Genomic DNA, 21,475 nt, shown 5'->3' with positions numbered 1-21,475 from the left:
GTCTGTTAAGGTGTTTGGCCCATTTTTTAATTCAGGGTTTTTTTTATTTTTGAGTTTTTAAGTGTTCTTTGTATATTCTGGATAATAGTGTTTTATCAGAAGTGTCTTGCAAATATTTTCTTCCAGTCTGTGACTTGTCTTCTAATACCCTTAATATTATCTTTTGCAGCACACAAATTTTTAATTTTAATCAACTCCAGCTTATCAATTATTTCTTTCATGTATTGTGTCTTTACTGTTGTATCTAAAAAGTCATCCTTATATCCAAGGTCATCTAGATCTTCTCCTATTTTATCTTCTAGGAGTTTTATAGTTTTGCATTTTACATTTAGGCTTAAGGTCCATTTTAAGTTAACTTATGTGAAGAGTGTGAAGTCTGTGTCTAGATTAATTTTTTTGGCATGTGGACGTCCAGTTGTTCTAGCACCACTTGTTGAAGAAACTGTCTTTGCCTCATTGTATTACCTTTGCTCCTTCATCATAGGTCAGTTGACTACATATTTTAGGTCTATTTCAGGACTCTCTATTCTGTTCCATTGATCTATGTGTCAGTTCTTTTGCTAATAGCACCCTCTTGATTACTGTAGCTTTATAATAAGTCTTGAAGTTAAATGGGATCATTCCTTTAACTTTGTTATTCATTTTCAACATTGTGTTGGTTATTATAGGTCTTTTTCCTCTCCATATAAACTTTAGAATCACTCTTTCCATATTCATAAAGTGACTTGATGGGATTTTTATCAGGATTGTATTAAATCTATAGATCAATTTGGGAAGAACTGACATCTTGACAATATTGTCTTTATATCCATGAACATGACTCCATTTATTAGTTCTTTGATTTTATTCATCACACTTTTATAGTTTTATTCATCTAGATCTTATAATATTTTGTTATACTTAAGTATTTCATTTGGGGTATAATATAATAATAATATAACATAGTAATTCATATTATTATAACATGATAATAGAAATGGTATTGTGTGTTTACTTTCAAATTCCACTCTTTCATTGCTGGTACACAGGAAAGCAACTGTTTTTTGTATATTAACCTTACATCCTGCAACCTGCTATAATTGCTTTTTAGTTCCCAGAACTTTTTGTTGATTCTTTCAGTTTTTCTTTGTAGACTGTCATATCATCTGAGAACAAAAACAGCTTTAGGTTCCCCTTCACAATCTGTTTACCTTTTATTTTCTTTTCTAGCTTTATTGCACTAGCAAGGACTTGTAGCACAATGTTGAATAGGTGTGATGAGAGGGTACATTCTTGTCTTGTACCTAATCTTAGTGGAAAAGCTTTGAATGTCCCACCTTTGAATATAATGTTAGTTGTAGGCCTTTTGTAGATAGCATTTAACATGTTGAGAAAGTTCCTCTCTATTCCTAGTTTACTAAAAATTTGTGTCATGATTGGGTATTGTATCTTTTCAAATACTTTTTTGTCATCTATTGATATGATCATGTGATTTTTCTTTTTCACCCTGTTGATGTGATGGATTACATAAATTGATTTTCAAATATTGAATCAGCCTTGCAGTCCTGTAATAAATCCCATTTGATTGTGGTGTACAACTATTTTTATACATTTTTGGATTGGAATTGCTAATATTTTGTTTCATATTTTTACACCTCTGTTCATGAGATATATTGGTCTGTAGTTTGCTTTTCTTGTAACTGTTTTTGGTACTAGGGTAAAGCTGACCTCATAGAATGAATTAAAAAGTTTTCCCTCTGCTTCTATACTTTGAAAGGGACTATAGAGAATTGGTACCATTTCTTCCTTAAATGTTTAGTTGAATTTACCAGTGAACCCATTTGGACTTTGTGCTTTCTGTTTTGGAAAAGAATTAATTCAATTTGTTAAAAGATAGAGGCCTATTCAGATCATCTATTTCTTTTTGTGTTAATTTTTTCATATCATATCTTCCTAAGAATTGGTCTATTTTATCTATGTTAGCAAATTATAGGCATAGAGTTTTTCATAGTATTCCTTTATTAGCTTTTTAAATTCCATGGGATCTGTAGTGATATTCCCTTTTTCATTTCTGATACTAACATTTTTCATCCTCGTTCTTTTTTTTTAATTAGCTTAGCTAGATGTTTATTGTTTCTATTGATCTTTATGAAGAACAAACCAGCTTTTGGTTTCACTGATTTTTTTTTTTTTTCTGCTGATTTACTCTTACCAGTTTGATGATTTCTGCTGTATTATTATATACTTTCTTCTGCTTACTCTTTTTATATTCTTTTTGGGAGCACAGTGAATGTCCCTTATTTTTACTATTTGTAGAAAACTGGCATTCAGATTTCAAAATTTATATTACAAACTTACCAGCAGCAGTTTTAGACATTTCAACAATGCTTTTGAACTCCACTTTGTTGACATAAGCAAGGCTATTATTCCATATTCAAAAAGTAGGACTTGTCCCAGGTGGACATATAATATATCCTGTAGATACTCAGAGGCCCCACTGCTCAGGACCCATTTGTGACTATGTCTTCTTCCATTTCCTCTTCATCATCAATCATCAGTGAGGCCTGATTGATCTGCATTCTCTGCCAGGTATCAGACAGACAATAGAAAACCCTTCAGGCACTCCACTTCAGTGACGGTTGATGCATTAGAATTCTTGACTGCTTCTACATCCCCTGCAAGTGGCCCCGCCTTTCTTTTTGTCACTTGGCAAACCATAACCTGAATTAGAAGTTTTGCTTCTCATGGAAATATCCTTTGCAAGTTGTGCCCCTTGTCTGCCGTTGAATGTTTTCTCTACTTCCTGGCACTCTTTAAGTTTCACCTTCTGGAAATCCAATACTCTGACTTGTAGAACTTTATAAATTACATACAGTCTGTTATACTACTTCTTTGTTAGAAGATTTCTTAGAGTACTTAGATAAGTCAGTTATTTGAGAGATGTCAAAGAGTCCAGATCATCCAGTCCCACAAGATTATTGCTGGTGAGAATAAGTTCTGTCAGACAAGGCAGAGCCTGACCAAGTCCATCACCTATATGGCATATTTTATTGTTGTTCACTAATAATTTTTTCTGTCTTCTGACTAAAGAAAAACCACCTAGTTTCCTGATTACATTGCCAGAAAAATCAATAGCATCAAACTGGTCTAAGGTAGCACCTAGATTTTCAGTGACAGGAATTTTATACTCCTGGAGGTCCAGCTTATGGTTCTGCATGGCTTTGGTGTACTGCACTGCCTGCTAGATCACCTCCATCATCAGCTTCACTATCCTCCTCCAGTGATGTTGTGCGTCCACTGTCACACACCAGATATTCTCTTTGCTTACTTTGGAGTTAATATGGGGTTTTTTTTTTGCTAGTTTCCTAAGGTGGAAAATTAAATTATTAATATGGATCTTCTTTTCTAATATATGCATTCAATGCTATATATTTCACTCTAAGCATTGCTTTCACTGCATCCCACAAGTTTTAATTAGTTGTATGTTTTTATTTATTTCAAAATATTTTAAATTTTCTTCTGAGATTTCTTTTTTGTCCCATATGTAACATAGAAGGTGTGGTGTTTAATCTCTACATATTTGGAGATTTTCCAGGTGTCCTTCAGTTATTGATGTCTAATTTAATTATATCGTGCTCTAATCGAAATCCCATGATTTCTATTCTTTCAGATTTGTTAATATGTGTTTCATGAATGTGACCTATTGTGGTGAACGCTCCATGTGAGTCTGACAAAAATGTTAATTTTGCTTTTGTTGGATAAAGAGGTTTATAGAAGTCAATTATGTCCAGTTGGCTGAAAGTGTTGTTGTGTTCAACCATGTCCTTATTGATTTCAGCCTCATATATAGTAGATTACTATATTACTCCTTACATTTCTATCAGTTTCTGACTCAAGTAGTTTGATAATCTGTTGTTAAGTGCACACACGTCAAGAAATGTCTTCTTGGAGAACTGGTACCCTTGTCATTATGTAATGCCCTTTTTTATCCCGGATAATTTTTCTTACTTTAAAGTCTGGTCTGTCTGAAATTAACATAATTAACATTCTTCTTTGTTTTGATTATTGTTAGCATAGAATATTTTTCTCCATCCACTTACATTGTCTTTATACATATATATACATATATGTATATCTATATACATATATGTATATCTATATATATATATATATATATATATACACATGTCTTTATATATAAAGTGTATTTCAACTTATAGTTGGGGCATGTTTTGGGGTTTTTTTTTTTTGCGGTACGCGGACCTCTCACTGTTGTGGCCTCTCCCATTGCGGAGCACAGGCTCCAGACGCGCAGGCTCAGCGGCCATGGCTCATGGACCTAGCCGCTCTACGGCATGTGGGAACTTCCCGGACCGGGGCACAAACCCGTGTCTCCTGCATCGGCAGGCGGACTCTCAACCACTGCGCCACCAGGGGAGCCCCTGGTGCATATTTTATGACCCACTCTAAGAATCTGTTTTTAATTTAGACTTAATTTAGACTATTGACATTCAAAGTGAGTATTGATTTAGTTGGACTGATATCTACTATATCCATTATTATTGCCTGTGATCTTTGTTTCTATTTTTGTCTTCCACTCTTTTTCTGTTTTTTATGGTTTAAATTGGGCATTTTATATTATTTTATTTTCTCCCCTTTCTTGGCATATTAGTTACACTTTTTTTTTTTTTTTTGCTTTTTTAAATGTTTGCCCCAGAATTTGTAATATACATTTACAGCTAATCCAAGTCTCCAATAATACTAAATCCCTAAATCCCTTCACAGGTAGTATGAATACCTTATAACAACCAAATTATCCTAGTTTCTGCCTCCTGTCCCTTGTATCATTTCTGACATTTATTTCACTTATATATAAGCATATATGAGCATATATATACAAACACACACACGTATATGTAATTGAATGTGTTACTGCTGTTATTTTGGTGAACAAACTATTATGTTATATCAATTAAGAAAAAGAAGAGGTTTTATTTTAACTTCACTTTTTCCTTCATGCATGCTCTTCCTTTCTTTATGTAGATTGGATTTTCTGACCCTTATTATTCTCCTTATGTTTTAAGAATTTCTTTTAACATTTCTTGCAAGGCAGGTCTAGTGGCAACTGATTCTCTCAATTTTTGAGAAAGCCTTTATTTTTCCTTCACTTTTAAAAAATGAAGTATAATTGTCATATAACATTACATTAGTTTCAGGTGCACAACATGATTTGATATTTGTATATATTGCAAAAATAATCATTACAATAAGTCTAGTTCATCCATCACAATACATAGCTACATTTTTTTTTCTTGTGATAAGAACGTTTAAGATCTACTTTCCTAGCAACTTTCAAATATGCAATACAGGATTATTAGTTATACTTTCTATGCTATAATTATATCCCCAAGACTTACTTATTTTGTAATTGGAAGTTTGTACCTTTTGACCACTTTACCCATTTTTTCCATCCCCTATCCCCCACTGCTGACAACAACTAATGTCTTCTGTTCTATGAGCTCTTTTTTTTTTTTTTTTTTTAGATTCCACATATAAGTGAGATCATACTACATTATTTGTCTTTGTCTGACCTATTTCACTTAGCATGATGCCTACAGAGTTTATTCATGTTGTCACAGATGGTAGGATTGCCTCATTTCTTTTGTATGGTTGAATTTTATATGTCACAATTTTTTATCCAGTAATCCATAGGTTGACACTTAGATTGTTTTGGCTATTATAAATAATGCTGCTATGAATATGGGGGTGCATGTATCATTTTGAGTTAGTGTTTTCATTTACTTTGAATATATTCCCAGAAGTAAAATTGCTGGATCATATAGTAAGTAGTTCTATGTTTAATTTTTTGAGGCTACTCTATGCTGTTTTCCATAGTGGCTGTACCAATTTACAATTCTACCAACAGTGTACAAGGGTTCTTTCTTTCCACATCCACACCAGCATTTGCTATCTCTTGTATTTTTAATCAGGGCCATTCTAATGGGTGTGAGTGATATCTCATTGTGGTTTTAATTTGCATTTCCCTAATGATTAGTGATTGAGCATCTTTTCAGATACCTGTTAAGCTTTTGGGTATTCTTCTTCGGAGAAATGTCTATTCAGGTCCTTTGCCCAAGTTTTTTTTTTTTAATTGGGTTACTGGTTTCTTTGCTATTGAGATGAAGAAATACTAAAATATATATACATATAAAATATGTATATATATATAAGTATATAATAATATAAACAATTTTAATAGGTATATATAAATAAATAGGATAAATATAAAGTATATATAAATATATTTTGAGTAATTAATCCCTTTTCAGATATATGGTTGGAAATATTTTTTTCCCACTCCATACATTGTGTTTTTCATTTTGTTGATGGTTTCTTTTCTGTTCAGAAACTTTAGTTTGTAGTCCCACTTGTTTGTTTTTGATTTAGTTGCTTGTGCTTTAGGTGTCATACCCCCCAAAAAATCACTATTAAGGCCCATGTCAAGGAGTTTATTCCCACGTTTTTCTTCTAGGAGTTTCATGATTTCAGGTCTTACATTTAAGTCTTTAATACATTTTGAGTTCAACTTTGTGAGTGATATAAGTTATGAGTCAATTTCATTCTTTTACATGTGAATATTCATTATCCCAACTCCATTTATTGAAGAGACTCTGTTTTCTCCATTGAGTATTTTTGGCTCCCTTGTCAAGTATGAGTTGACTGTATACATACACATGGGTTTATTTCTGGACCCTTGATTCTGTTCCATTTGTCTATTTGTCTATTTTCATGCCAGTACCATACTGTTTTGATAACTCTACCTTTATAGTGTAGCTAGAAATCAGGAAGTGTAATGACTTTGCTCTGGGAGTCTTCAGCTCTGCTTGCCCACCTCTCAGCTTGAGTGCCAGTGGAACATTTTCTAGGAGTTATCTCCAGTCCTCTGGTCAGATGAGACTGGAAGACAGTATCCACAGTGGATGGGGCTGTGATTCAGCTCTTTGATAAGACATAGGCAAACTGGGCTCTAGGGTTCACAAAATTCTTTGTTTGAGGATCTAAATCAGGCAGATCTGCACCCTGCTGAGTTCCCTGGTTGGAGTGCACCCCAATGCGGTTCTGCAGATGAGCAAAGCTGCTGGTTGAGATTACTACTTGGGCACTGCATGTATGAACTCAATACGCCAGGATCTGGGTGCTGGTTGTTACAAGCCACTCCCCTCTGCTTCGTCAAAGTCATATCCCCAGTGCTTGAGTCCCACAGATTGCCCTGCAATCCCTGCAGTGCCAGATCAGAGTAGGGACTCCCACAAAGCCATTCACAATGCTGGGTTAGGGGGCTGGTTGTCTCCCTAGTTTCTCTTTTCCCATTAGAAACTGGAGGTTCAGGGGAGACCTATCTCTGTGGTACTGTGCTTGCCTGAGGGAAGGGCAATTCAGTCAATAAGAAGCCATATCTCTTACCCTTCTAATGCACTCTGTCTTGATCTCTGAGGTGCTGGGGTTTGCATCAGACTCATCCCTGTGTTCTAGAATGTTTTCAGTGGTTTCTTGCTCTTGAATAGATGTTAGTTGTCCTTGTGATGGGGAGGAAGTCAGGAACAACCTATGCTTTTATCTTGTTTTTATCTTTATTTCTGATGTTACTCCTCAGAAGTACCGTTTTAAGTAAACTACAACCAACATCCTCACCTCTTGTAGGGAAAAGTGCAACTCCTTCCCAATGCAGCCCTCTCTCTCTTCTGTTAGTGCATGTAGGCAGCTTCAGCAAGCTTTAGGCATTTAGCTTCTAGTTTAAGGTGGATACCATTTCCTCTCTTCCTCACACTCCAGAAGGTCTGTGGCAAGTTTTTGAAATAAACTTTTAGTGATACCTCCCCTTCATCCAATTTTCCATGAAGGAAAATTGTCCCTCCCTTTTATAATTCTGAAGATATTTTCATCAACCATATTTATAAATCATGGTCTGTGGGGGTTTTTTTTAAGGTAAATCTTACTGTATGGACTTCAAGGACAATACAAAAGGAAGGGAGAAGGGGAAGTAGCTTAGAGCAACCTAGAAGATTTTTGTTACTTAAAATGAAACTTGAGTAAAATTTGTAAATTTTCTAATACTACAAAACAAAACCTACAACTGAAATATTACGTCATTCACTTGGATGCAGACATGTAACAAAAGAAAGTACACTTTATCTTTGGACTCTTTCTAAGTAATTGCTTTGGGGCTAGTAGTGTTTAAGAAGTAAATTAAATCATTGCCTAAAGGCACATGTGTCAGTTTGGTTGCATGATCTTGTAGCTATTATTCAAACTTGGGCATGTTTCATGGTGAACAGAAACACAAACTGCATGTGAAGTCTAACAACAAGTATAAAGAGGACTGTCCCTGACAAAGTAGCTGTATGATTACTCACATTAGGAAACATAACCACAAGGAAACTTGAATCCAAACTGACTTAAACTCTAAAGAAGTCTAATATTTAATATATATCTCAACTCCAAAGAGAATTTTCCATATTTTGCTTTCTGGTGTTGGACTAAAACTCTGAAAATCACATTTCTGATTTGCCAACTTGTTCCCTGTTAGTCTCTGCTAATGGTAAGAACTAGAGGGAGATAGGAAAGCTAAAGGAAAAAGAAGGGACTTGTTTCCTCTATTCTGAAGAATGCTTTTGCTCCTTTCCTGTTTCTGTCAGTAATACTTCACTCCAGCAGTGACAGGTCATTGTAGTAACTGTAGTTAGTTTCTGTTTTCAGTTTTTCTAACACATGCAGAACTATATTCATCCTACTCCTCCTGAGACACTAGCACAAATTGAGTAGTAGACTCTCCTTCAAATTCAGGATCTTAGTATAGAGGGACCCCTCTTTCATGCTCAAAGACACAAGCAACCATTGTGGAGCAGCACTTTCTCAGAAGACTGAATTCCAGCTCCATGGGGCTTGTTATGGACTATGTGTCTCCTCAAAAGTCCTATGTTGAATCCCTTACCCCCAGTGTGGCTGTGCTGGGAGCTGGAGCCTCTAAAGAAGTAATGAAGGACAAATGAGATGATAAAGTGGAGGGGGTCCATGATCTGATAGAATTAGAGTCCTCATAAGAAGAGACACCAGGGAGATAAGTCCCTCTATTTTTTCCATGAACACATTCCATGGAAAGGCAATGTGAACATAGTATAGAAGGCAAACATCTGCAAGACAAGGGGAAACTCTCACCAGAACCAATTAGGTAGGCACCCTGATCTCAGACTTTTAGCTTCTAGAACTATAAGAAAACAGATTCCTGGTGTTTAAGCCATGCAGTCTGTGGCATTTTGTTATGGTAGCCCATAGCCCAGACAGACTAATACAGTGCTCTTCCCCCAGCATGCTAAATTTTAATAATTTCAACCTGTTTCCTTTTGTAGCCTCAGCTCTATATGTGGCAGCTACCTCATCATGTATCATTTCTGTGAGACCATAGAAATCATTTTTTTTCCTTGTGGTTTTTCAGTGTCTAGCTAGGAGTTATTCATACAAAATTTTCTCTGATTAAGGGCTTCAGGTATGGTTTTGCCACCTGACTGGCCTCTTAGACCACTGTACTTAAAAACACATTCAGAATTTTATTTAAACAAACCAGTATAAAAAAAGAAACACACTCACGAGATTATTAGAAAACTTTGAATGCTGACAATATTTGCTGACATTGATAAATATTAACTAGATGCGATAATGATATGTTAAAATTTAGAGGTATATTTTGAAGTATTTATGGATGAATGACATGATGTACTTTGCTTTAAAATCCTCCTATGGAGGCTAGGGATGTGGAATTGAAGAGGCAGAAATAAAATTGTACATTGTTAATGATTGAAGCTGAGTGATGGGCTCGTGGGAGTTCATAATTCTATTATCCATACTCTTGTATTTTTCAAAATTTACATAATAAAAATTATGTTTTGTGAATGTAGTGTATATGTATGCATAATTACAATCTGAAGTACATATATACATCCAAACTCTAATGACTTCTAGCCTGCTGACTGATCTCCCACCTTCTCTTGCCTCCATACAATTTCTTTTCAACATGGCAGTTAGAATGATGATTTTTAAATAGAAAGCCAAATAGTTCCCTTCTATTGAAAATCCTTTGCATTGTATTGAGAGTGGAAATAAAAGATCTTACACTGTCTCCTGGTGTTCTACATGGTCTAATCCCAATTCCTCACTTGCCTCAAGTCTTTTCCCTTATCTCCTGCCTCTCTCCCCCAATTTCCTCTACTCCAGGCACATTAATCTCCTTTCTGTTTCTTGCACACACCTGTACTACTCAATCTTCTTGGAAAACACTTCTACAGATACCTGACTGGACTGCTCACCTTCTGCAGTTCTTGTGTGGCGAAAGTATTTGATATTAGACCACACAACTCTCTGTCTCCTTTATTGATTTCTTTTTCCGTATTTTCCCATTACATTTAATAATACTATATATTATGTTAAAATAATGTGAATTCAAGTAGCATGACTAGAGTTTGACAAATGACTTTTGTCTGTTTTCTGTTTTTTGGGGTTTTTAATTATTTATTTATTTATTTATTTATTTTTGGCTGCTTTGGGTCTTCGCTGCTGCGTGCGGGCTTTCTCTACTTGCCTCGAGCGGGGGCTACTCTGTTGCGGTGAGCAGGTTTCTCATTGCAGTGGCTTCTCTTTGTTGTGGAGCATGGGCTCTAGGCACGCAAGCTTCAGTAGTTGTGGCATGCGGGCTCAGTAGTTGTGGCTTGCCGGCTCTAGAACACAGGCTCAGTAGTTGTTCCGCACAGGCTTAGTTGTTCCACGGCAGGTGGAATCTTCCCAGACCCGGGCTCAAACCCATGTCCCCTGCATTGGCAGGCGGATTCTTAACCACTGTGGCCACCAGGGAAGCTCCGTTTTCAAGGTAGAGGACTGATGAATAGGATAAACAGACCCACCTGGAAAATGACAGGGAACCTTTCCTTGGAAATCTGTTGAGTCCCCATAGCTCCCAAACTCCTCTGGCCTAATCTCCTAGGATAGGACTTTCAAAATAGGTTTCCCATCTTGAAGAGATTTAAAGATTTCTGGAATCACACCAGCTATTCTAGATATACTAGTCAATCTCAGGAAAGAATTAGAGTGACTGTAGATTTGTATAGAGTCCTGGATTATGTTAGTTGTCTTGGTAAAAAATTATTAATAGTACCGTTTTTCATCATTTCATTATAAAAATTTTTCATGCTTTAAGAATATATTATAAGGTAACCTCACTCAGAGTCTTCTCAATCAGTATTTAAACTGGAGTGGACAACTGCCACCTGATGATGTAACACTATAGCCGGGACCCAGATATAGCTGAAGGATGCTGAAAACCTGCAGGACTATGTTTGTCAGAATTGCAGGTTACCTAGGCTCAAACATTTTATTGCGTTACAATGATTTAATAACAGATGCTATATGATTAAATACTATGTACTGTGTCCATTGAGTAAAGAAATAATTTATTATGCTTAATATGTTTGGGGGAGCCATATATTTTAGTTAATTTTTGATTATTGTCTCTCTGCCTCCTCTATATAATAATCACTATGGAAAAAGAACTTCTGTTTATTCACTGTTGTGTCCCCAAAACCTGATAGAGTGCCTGGCACATTGAATGTGCTGGGAATAAATATTTGTTGGAAGTAATGGAGGTTCTGGATTTCGTTCCATACTTGCCATTTCTATAATTGATCTTGTCATTCTTATGACACTGCTTACTAATACATATATTTTAAAATTTTATTCAGTTGAGATAAACAATAACCAAAAACCCAGTTTGCTCATTTCTCCCCCCTCCCAGTCCCCACCACCCCTCTTGCATCCACCAATCTTTATCTATGACCTTTTTTTAAAATTTAGATTCCAACTATAAGAGAGATCATAAGGTATTTGTCTGCCTACCTGTCTTATTTCACTTAGCATAATGCTTTTTTTTTCTAACATGCTTTTTTCCTCCTTGAAGATGGAAAGGTATTTTTCAAGAAGATAATGAAATTCTAGCAGAGACTACTTCTTGTGAAATTTAGTTCATTACTTCTTATTTGTGAAGCATTTAAGTTTCCCGAAATCTCAATAGTGTGATAGTTTATGTCTTTATTCTATGGTTGATTCACTTTTATAAGCTAAATAATAAGTACAAACTTGCAAAGAGAAACATATTAAAAGGGTACAGAGTATCAATTTGTGAAGTTTGGGAATTTTTTTGAAAGTGTTTTTGGATGTTATACAAAAGCTAGAAATATTGTTATAAGAATTCAAATTAAATTGTGTTTTCCAAAAATCAAATACTATCAACTGAAACACTTCAATTCTGATGTAAAACAAATGTGGATATTTTAAAGAAGTTTTTCAATTATTCTCATGTAATATATCCAAATATTTAGTTGTGTAATGTAACCCGTATTTGTACAATATGTTATATTGGACTTGAAAGAGCAAAGTTAAGTAAGTAGGACCAATTATGAACCTGGAGGACTTTATGCTAAGTGAAATAAGCAAGTTACAGAAGGACAAATACTTCATAATTCCATTTATATGAGGTATCTAAAGTAGACTCAGAAGCAGCGGGGTTGAACTGAGGGGTTGGGGTAGGAGAAAACAAAGAGTCATCGTTCAATGGTTGTAAAGTTTCAGTTTCAGTTATCATGATGAATAAATTCTAGAGATCTGCTGTACAACATTTTGCATGTATTTAACAATACTGTATTATGTTCTTAAAGATCTATTAAGAGGGCCCTTACCATGTACAATATAAGAGAGACACAGGGAACTTTGGGAAATGATTGCAAGGTCTATTACCTTGATTGTGATGATGATATCGTAGGAGTTTGCATATATCTAAACTCATCAAATTGTGCACAATAAATATATGTTGTACTTCTTTGTATATCAAGTATACCTCAATAAAACTATTTTTAAAAAGAGTTTCTCCTCTTCTGTAAGATGTACAAAACTAGAGCAGAACAAGGAAGAACCAGACCAGACATTTTGATTCCTGGTGAAGATTGAATAAAAATGCCTTAACTCTATACATTTCCTCTCTTTCCATTTTAGAATTAAATATTGTAGTTTGGGAATGAACATAAGTGTGAGGCTTAAAAAAATCTTAGACCTCAGACTTCATCTTTAACTTTTGTGCACCTGTAAAATTCACTCATCTCGACCCTTGTTTCTTCATCTGTTTAATGAGAAGGCAGACTAAATTTCCTCTGTCACTTGCTGAACTAAAATCCAGTGATTAAACCAATGATTAGGTGAAAAAATTTGGATTTAAGCTTATGAATTATTTATGTTGAATATAGTTGTTATTTTATTTCTATCTACTTTTAAGAAGATATATGTCAATACAAACAGTGAATTGATACAACTGAATGCACATCACTGGCTGATAATGTTACCTCTATGAGGGCAGCTAGAACAAAGATATTCTTTCATGAAAGTGTTCTTGAACTCTCTTTTGATCTAAATTCCTGTAAAAATAAACCTTCAGTTTTTTCAATAGTTTGTGCTGTAATTTTCAGAACCCCTAAGCCAACTGCCTTTAGTTTATCTCAGCACTTGTAGTCTTAAAGTGTTCTTCTGCATTTTTTAGGCAAAATGTACAGAATAAAACTTACTGATGCATTGATTTTTGCGGTATAAAACCTTTTCCATTGCACAGCCTACCCACAACCCTAATATGAATATCACCCATCATTTTTTTCCTGCAAACTTAGAGTTACAGCTCATACTCTGAGATACATTAAGTAGTGACTGAAGTGGGAAGGGTGGGAAGCAAACAATCTGTACACTGTTGTACTTTATCAATCTGTCTTACTCTCAGCCTCACAAATCATTGAGGGAAACAAAAGAAACTAGACGGAAAATTATCTTCACACCATTAATTCCACAGTCTTAAATATATCTATTCTTATAATCTGCTTCTTTACTCTAGTTATTGAAATCTCTCTTCTGCTCACAAAGGCCAGTTCTCCTGGTTCTCCTCACTGCCTTCTCTCTTCTTTAAGAACTTCACTCCTTCGTTTATCTCTCTCTCAGGGATCAGCAATCTGTCTTTCATAATCTAAATCTGCCCATTTTTTCAGTTTCAAGTAATTGTATCTTTCTGTATCTATTGGTTCAAAATAAGAGTTTTCATTTTTCTTTCATGATTTTTCACATTGGTGGTCTGTTGTTCCCAACTAAATAAGTGAGACACAAAGGGAGGCTACGCATCTGCCATTCATGTTAGGATTATCTGTAAATTGAATCCTCATAGGGATGCTGGTTTGATAGCTTTTGTGGCTGAGGTTTAGAAAATATTACAACACACTTTAGTGTTCCCTGTCTCTGGAGCTGCTATAAAAAGTTTAAATGCCTAAGCTGAGTTGTGAATGCCTTTTCTCGAGAGTCGAGGGAATATATGCCAAGTAGTTGTAGTCAGTGCTAATGATATTTGAATGTATTACTTTGAGACTTGACAAAATAGTACAGTTTTTACTCCTCCCTTTAAGGTGGCTGCAGTAGTGTCTGAACAAAAGCCTACAGACTATTGACTGGCATATCAAACTTCTTCAGTACATTTGTCAGACTACATGCACTGCTTCCCTAACTCTATACAAATATTGAGTATTTCCAAAAATAAACATGGAGTTAAGTAGGAAATACAGCCATAAAAATAAAAAGAATCCCTCAAGTGTAAATTTTCCATTTGGAAAATTCTACCTAGGAAACTTTCCTGGTAGGCACAAATTTGAGATGATAATTTTCCAAAATTTAGTTTTATTGTTGTTGATGTCATTTCTTCATATTTGTTTTGTTTGTAATTTATTATGATATATTTTAAATACATATAAAATTATAGAATGATAATGAACCTCTTTGTAAATATAAGAAGTTTCATCAGTTACCAACTCTTGGCCAATCTTTTGTCCTCTCTACCCCCTCCCACTCCAACTCCTCAACTGAATTACTTTGGAAAATGCAAGCATCACATGATTTCAACCTGAATTATTTTAGTATGTTCTCCAAAAGTTAAAAAAAAAAACCTTAAAAGTACATAGTACCCTTTTCACTCTTTAAAAATTAACATCTCTTTACTATATTTAAATTTAGTTATCATTCTAATTACCCTCATTATCTAATAAAGGTTTAATAGCTGATTTGTTCAAATTATGACCCAAATTCCACACACGGCATTTATTTAATGTCTCTTAAGTTTTAATCTCCTTTTTCTTGATAAATGTATAATGAATTGTTACAAAGTAAACAACTATCACCCAACAAATAGAATATCAACTGGACACCAGAATCATCCTTTTAAGTCTTCCTCTAAAAAGTAACAACTGTTTTGATTTCTACCACAGTAGATAAGTTGTGCACATGTAAACAATTTCTGTAAGGTATATTTCAAAAACAGAACTGCTGGGTAATAGCATATGTATGTATTAAAGTTTAATATATATTGCCAAGCAATTTTTCCAAAGTGTTTGTAACAAATTGTACTGCCAGAAGCAGTATACAAAAATTTGTTTCTCCATAGTCTCAACAATACTTGGTTTTTACCACTCTTTAAAAATTTTTGCCATTCTAGTGGGTAAATAGGGGTGTCTCACTGTAGTTTAATTTATATTTCTCTAATCACTAATTATCACTAATAAAGTTAGCCATCTAGATATCCTCCTGGCCTGTTAGTCTTTTGCACATTTGTTTCTGTTGAGGCTTTTGTTGGCCTTGTGTATTGCAAAAGACTTCTCTTGCACTATGGCTTATCGTTTCAACCTTGTCGGGGTCTTTTTTAACTAACAGAGAACTTTATGATTCAAGTAGTCCAATTTATTGATTTTTCTTCTTATTGAAAATAAATTTTACATCATGTTTAAATGATGTTTTCCCTCCTCAAGTTAATGAATGTATTCATCATTATCTTCTGGAAGATTTTTGTGTTATCTTTCATAGTTAAAACATCATCTGGAATTTATTTTTTTAATATGGCATAGATAGGATTCAAGCTTCATTTTTATCCAGCTGGATATCCAATTAAATCAGAACTAATTGAAAACAAATTTGTCCCACTGCTCTGTGGCATCAGCTTACATACAAATCAGTTGACTACATATTTGTGTGTTTACCTCAGGATTCTACATTTTGTTGCATTGATCTTTCTGTCCCTCCTTTTATTATTATAACACTGTTTTACTTGCTGTAGTTTGATAATAGTACTAGATTTCTGATATGTGATTACTCCATCTTTGATTTTTCCATACTTTCCTTGGCTCTTCTTGGCTCTTTACATTTCCATATAAATGTTAGAATTATATTGTCAATTTTCACTAAAACAACCCAGAACGTTATCAACAACATCTTGGTGGGATCACACTGAATCTGTGTATTCATACAAAGAGAAGTGACAGCTTTACAATAGTGATTCTTTAAAGCTATAAGCATGGCATATACCTTACTTAGATTCAGATTTTCTTTAATCTCAACAATATCAAAAGTTTCTTTTTAGAGTTTTGGAATATGCTTAATCAATTATTATTTATTATTCTAGCAAAGTATTTCATGAAAATCATGATGTTGAGCATCCTTCTTTTATGATTTCACAAAGATAGCTTTCAAATATTTCAGAAATAAAAGATATTTGCTCTAAAGTCTTTGTAGATTTTTTTAAAGGAGACTGAATAATTTCCCTTATATTCCTGGTCAGATTAAAGATTTTAAAATCATGGAAAGTGTTTATCAAATAATTCTTAAGTAATCAGAAATAAAATAATCATGGGATAATCTTGATTGTTCTCCTTTATTCTGTTAATTCTATATATTATTACAATGCATTTAAAAATATTAAATAAATTGAACCTTCCTAGATAAAATGTAACTGAATCAAGATGTGTTATGCATTTGATGTATTGCTGGATTCAGTTTGCTTATATTGGGCTTAGGATGCTTTTTATTTTTATGTATGATCAGGAGATAGAGAAACTTGTTACAGTCTTTGTTATATTGTTTTCCAATTGGCATTTTCAGGATTTAAGATCAAATTTATGCTGATCTAATAAATTAACTGGGAGTGTTCTATCATTTTCTATTCTCTATTCTTTGAAGAATTCACTAGTAAATTATGATTCACATAATAAGTTATAATAAAACCCATACTTTTCTACACAATTTTATTACATAAATGGTCCTTCAGGCTTTAAATTTGTCTTATGTCAGTTTGACAAGTAGAATTTTACCGAAGTTGTTAAATCAGCATAAAATTGTTTAAAAGATATTCTTCTTATCAATGTAATTTCTTTGGAATCTAGAATGATATCCCTTTTTTTAACTCATCACATGGCCATTTGTTCCTTTTTTTATTAGTGACCAGTATTCACAAAGCTTATTATAATATTTAAAAAATACTTTTAAAGATTTAGTTGTAACTAAAATGATTTTCTCTAACAGACATTTGCTTTCAATTTTAATTTCTTTTATTCTTATTATCTTTGTTCTAATTTCTATATTTATAATGTATTAACAGTTGTTTACCAGCTTATTAAGGTGCACATTTATTCAACTGAGTTCAGCCTTCTTTTCTAATACACAGGTATCCCTCACTATTAGAAAGTAGAGTGTTCCCATGAAATGTTTGGTAAGCTGAAAGGGCATAAAGTGAAAAGTATCTCCTCTTTCTGAAACTTTGTGTTATGCTCCTTGGCTATTAGGAAAGCTCCACATTAGTATCTGTTTTTGTAGAAAGAAATTCAAAGAGGATTCTCACTTTTATGAAAAAAGTTGTTACTAATGTAGGTATCACATAAAAGCTAAGTAGGTTAAGGCAGACTTTGGGAAAGCAAGGGATACCTCTATTTCTTTAATGCTATAACTATCCCTGTGTGTATAGCTTTACCTGTACCCCATAAGTTTGAAGCATAAGTTTGAATGACATTTGATATGTCATTCATTTTAACCTAACGCTGATCTAAAAAAAAATCTATTAAAAAATAGGAGTAGGTATTTTAGTTATCACATTTGGAATCAGTTTATTTTCAATAACAGTAATAAAATCCTGAGGGCATAGCTGATTGTACAGATAATAGGAAAAGTGCTAAAATACCTTTAAGCACCTTGATGACTTTTGAAATGCTAATGACAACCCCTTCTGTTACCTTGGAATTCATTCTTATTAAATTTTCCATTCAGCTATATAAAGCAACCATCTGGGAACACAAAATATAAAATCAAAATGATGCAAACTGTGAAAACAGCTTTATTCTCTATTCTGTGCTTCAACTTTTTTCTACACAGTGGGAAAAAAGGTAGAATCTTACCCATCCTTACAAAAATAGCATATTTACCATGTTAATAGACTTCACAGAAGGCTAGAGATACAATCCATTCTATTTCTTTACTATCTCTGTAAAATGTCAGAGAAAGAGTGTTATCTCTGGGGTTGCTAGTATTTTTATGAGTCGACTCCATGATATTTTTCACCTGAAGCTTTGATATTGATTTATAATAAGTTTTAAGTCTCTAAAGACCTGGGGTGATACTGACAAGTCTATAAATAAGGAAGTTAAAAATAGTCCTGATTTTATTATCTAATTGGGAAAATTTTATGTGTTTGACCTAAAATAGAGTGCCAGGTATGTCTTCAGCAAAGATGGGTTTATTCAGGATCAGCAGAGATTTGCAATTTGGGATCTGCTACCATGATGAGCCACATGCAAATCCCTGTGAGGCAAGGGAAGGAGAACTCTTATAGAGAGGAAAGGAAGTTGTGAGGGCTACAGTAAATAAAGTGTCCATGGCTTTTCATTGGCTGAGTCCTTGCCAAACAGAAGAATCTTTCTTCTTCCTATTGGGCTCTGTTGTTCACAGAGTGTGAGAGCTCCCCTTCTGGTCTTCCAACTCTACTTAATTGTGGTTTTTTGCCTATTTTTTACATATCTAACATTATTGCCTTTATTATAAAAATTCTCTTTATTAGAAAAAAATTCTAAATAAATTTGGAAATATTGTTAAGATTTATTTTTAAGCTTTCATTTCTTATGTATATTTTAAAATTCTAGGCGTTTAGGAATACCTTCAATAATATTTTGCAAGGCAGGATAGATGATATTTTAAGTTTTGAGTTGGGTCAATCTGATCTCAAATATTGTTCCAAAAATATTAGATTTTTACCCTTTTATCAGTTTTTTCAAAAATAAAATTTGGACCTTGTATTAGAGTTCTTCAGAGAACCTGAGAATCAGTCAATCTATCTATCTATCTATCTATCTATCTATCTATCTATCTATCTATCATCTATCTATCATCTATCTATAACTCATAATGTCAAGTAGCATTATATAGAAAGATCATAGTTACTAAAATAAAACAAAGTTTGAAAAACACCAGTATTCTCACAGATTCAATAAATGTTCTTGACTTTTATAATGGTCTTTAGCTTTTATATATTTATCTGTAATACGGAGACATTAATAATGGGTAGGAAATTTTGAATCCTTTAATTGTGCCAAAATTGTTTCAAAGTTGTGCAAAAAGTACACTTACTCATTTGATTCTCACAACAGCCTGCAAGGTATGTACTATGGTTTCCAGTTTTACAAATAAAGAAACTGAAGCACAGAGAGATGAAATATCTTGCCCAATGCCATACAGCTTTTAAGTGGTAAAACTAGGACTGGAACTAAAATACTCTGAATGCAGTGGACAAATATAAATTACTAAGCTTTATTGCTTCTCTGTCATACATGCTCTAGTACTTCCTTATAATTATATGACAATATTGTATTGTCGTAACTATACTCTTTTGTCTAGTAACATATACGTTAAAAATGTAGAAATAAGTGAAAATGCAGTCTGTTTTTAAGGCATTTTAATACTAGTGGAAAAACACATATAAAATGGGATAATTATTATACAGTATACAGTGAAAACACACAAAAGGGACACACTCTCTGTGTCCAGGTGTCCAGCAGTCAAGCAGTTCCTAAGCAGCAACTTTGTGGAAGCTGCATAGATTTGGCTTATAAGGGACAAGATGCCCAAATGGATTTATATAGTTTATTATGTATGGAACATCAGGCAGCATGAGGTTTTTGTTTGCATTGTTTCCCAAGCCCCCAAGTTCCAATGGGACAATATAGAGGCAGACTCAGGTGGATTCTGTGCACACTATAGGTCTGTGTCACAACTGAGGATCACTGAGCTTAGGAACCCCCAAATCTCATAAGGGGTCTTCCGGGAAACTTTTGAACCCTCCCCTCTGGAAAGAGACATTGCCTTCACTTTTCTAGATTATAAGCAAGCCTTCAGAGAGGGGAAGGGAGAGTTCTTTATCTTTACCAACCTTGAATATTTCTAAGAATTGAGTTATTCTCTTTCTGGAATTTAGATAAGCCTGAGCAAATTGAGTGTTAATTCCTAGTTGTACAGAAATATGAGAGATTTGTGGAGAACTATATCTCAAAGTAGGACAATTCTGGACAGACTTTACAGAAGAAATAAAAGCTAAAACTTGAGGCTTGTGAAATAAGATGAAAGGTACACACATTCCATCAAAAACATAGAGGCAGCAATAATTTTGATATGACTGGAATATAGATATAATGCTTTGGCAGATTATGTTGAAAAGACATCCAGCCATAGCATTCTAGGGCACACTAAAGAGATTAAATAGTTTAGAGTTGATCCTGAGACTGATAGAGGGCCTTTGAGTGTTTTTATAATACATAAAGACATAGGTAGAATTGCTTTAAAGAATGTAACTCTTTGGAACTATGACTTGCAGGAGGAAGTTCAGAGCTAATTTTGCCATTTCTACTTTGACCAAAACATAAGCAAACCTTATTCCAAAGTAAACCTTTCAGGTCACATATTCTTTACTCTCATCTTTGTTTTCCCCTATTCTTACTTTTTTTCTGATACAAGTTACTACTTCCTTTATTCTCCTAAATTTTTATACTATATGCTACAAGCCCTGTGTTTAATAAGAATTCAAATTTTCCATACCCCAACCACTCCAAAGGGTCCTTTTCTGCACATGGCTCTCATTTCTCCCTCAATCTTCTCAAGGATGACTATGATTTCTCACACAGGACCAGGAAATAGAGACTATATTCATCCAGTTCCCAGTGCTGTCTTCATATTACATATCTTATGTTCTTATAAAAATTTTTCTCATTCTTGGCATATGAAGTTTGGTTATCTACTTTGTTGCAAGGTGTAAATTTTTACATATTTATGGAAATTTTTGATATATAGTAAAATTGTACTTCTCTATCTCAGGTTGTGATATTGTCCTTGTTGATTTGTGTGCCCATACAGAAACTCTTACAGCATTGGCAAATTCCATTTTTTTACTTCTTTAAATCCAAAACATTTCAGTTATACTTCATTCCAGCTACTCAAACACACAGTCATATTATCCAACATAACAGTACCAGCAGTTACTTCATCTCCAGAGTAAGACTGTCTACAACCACTTTGT

General features: G+C 34.0%; 1 pseudogene; it reads right to left on the bottom strand.

Annotated features, from left to right (window-relative positions):
- Positions 1-2,480: 2,480 nt before the first annotated feature.
- On the bottom strand, positions 2,481-7,499 carry LOC131752814 (U2 small nuclear ribonucleoprotein A' pseudogene; annotated as a pseudogene).
- Between the last annotated feature and the right edge of the window lie 13,976 nt (positions 7,500-21,475).

This window comes from Kogia breviceps, chromosome 3, assembly GCF_026419965.1.
Source record: "Kogia breviceps isolate mKogBre1 chromosome 3, mKogBre1 haplotype 1, whole genome shotgun sequence".
NCBI lineage: Eukaryota > Metazoa > Chordata > Mammalia > Artiodactyla > Physeteridae > Kogia > Kogia breviceps.
The sequence above is the reverse complement of the archived record's forward strand: the minus strand, read 5'-3'. Positions and strand labels throughout refer to the sequence as shown.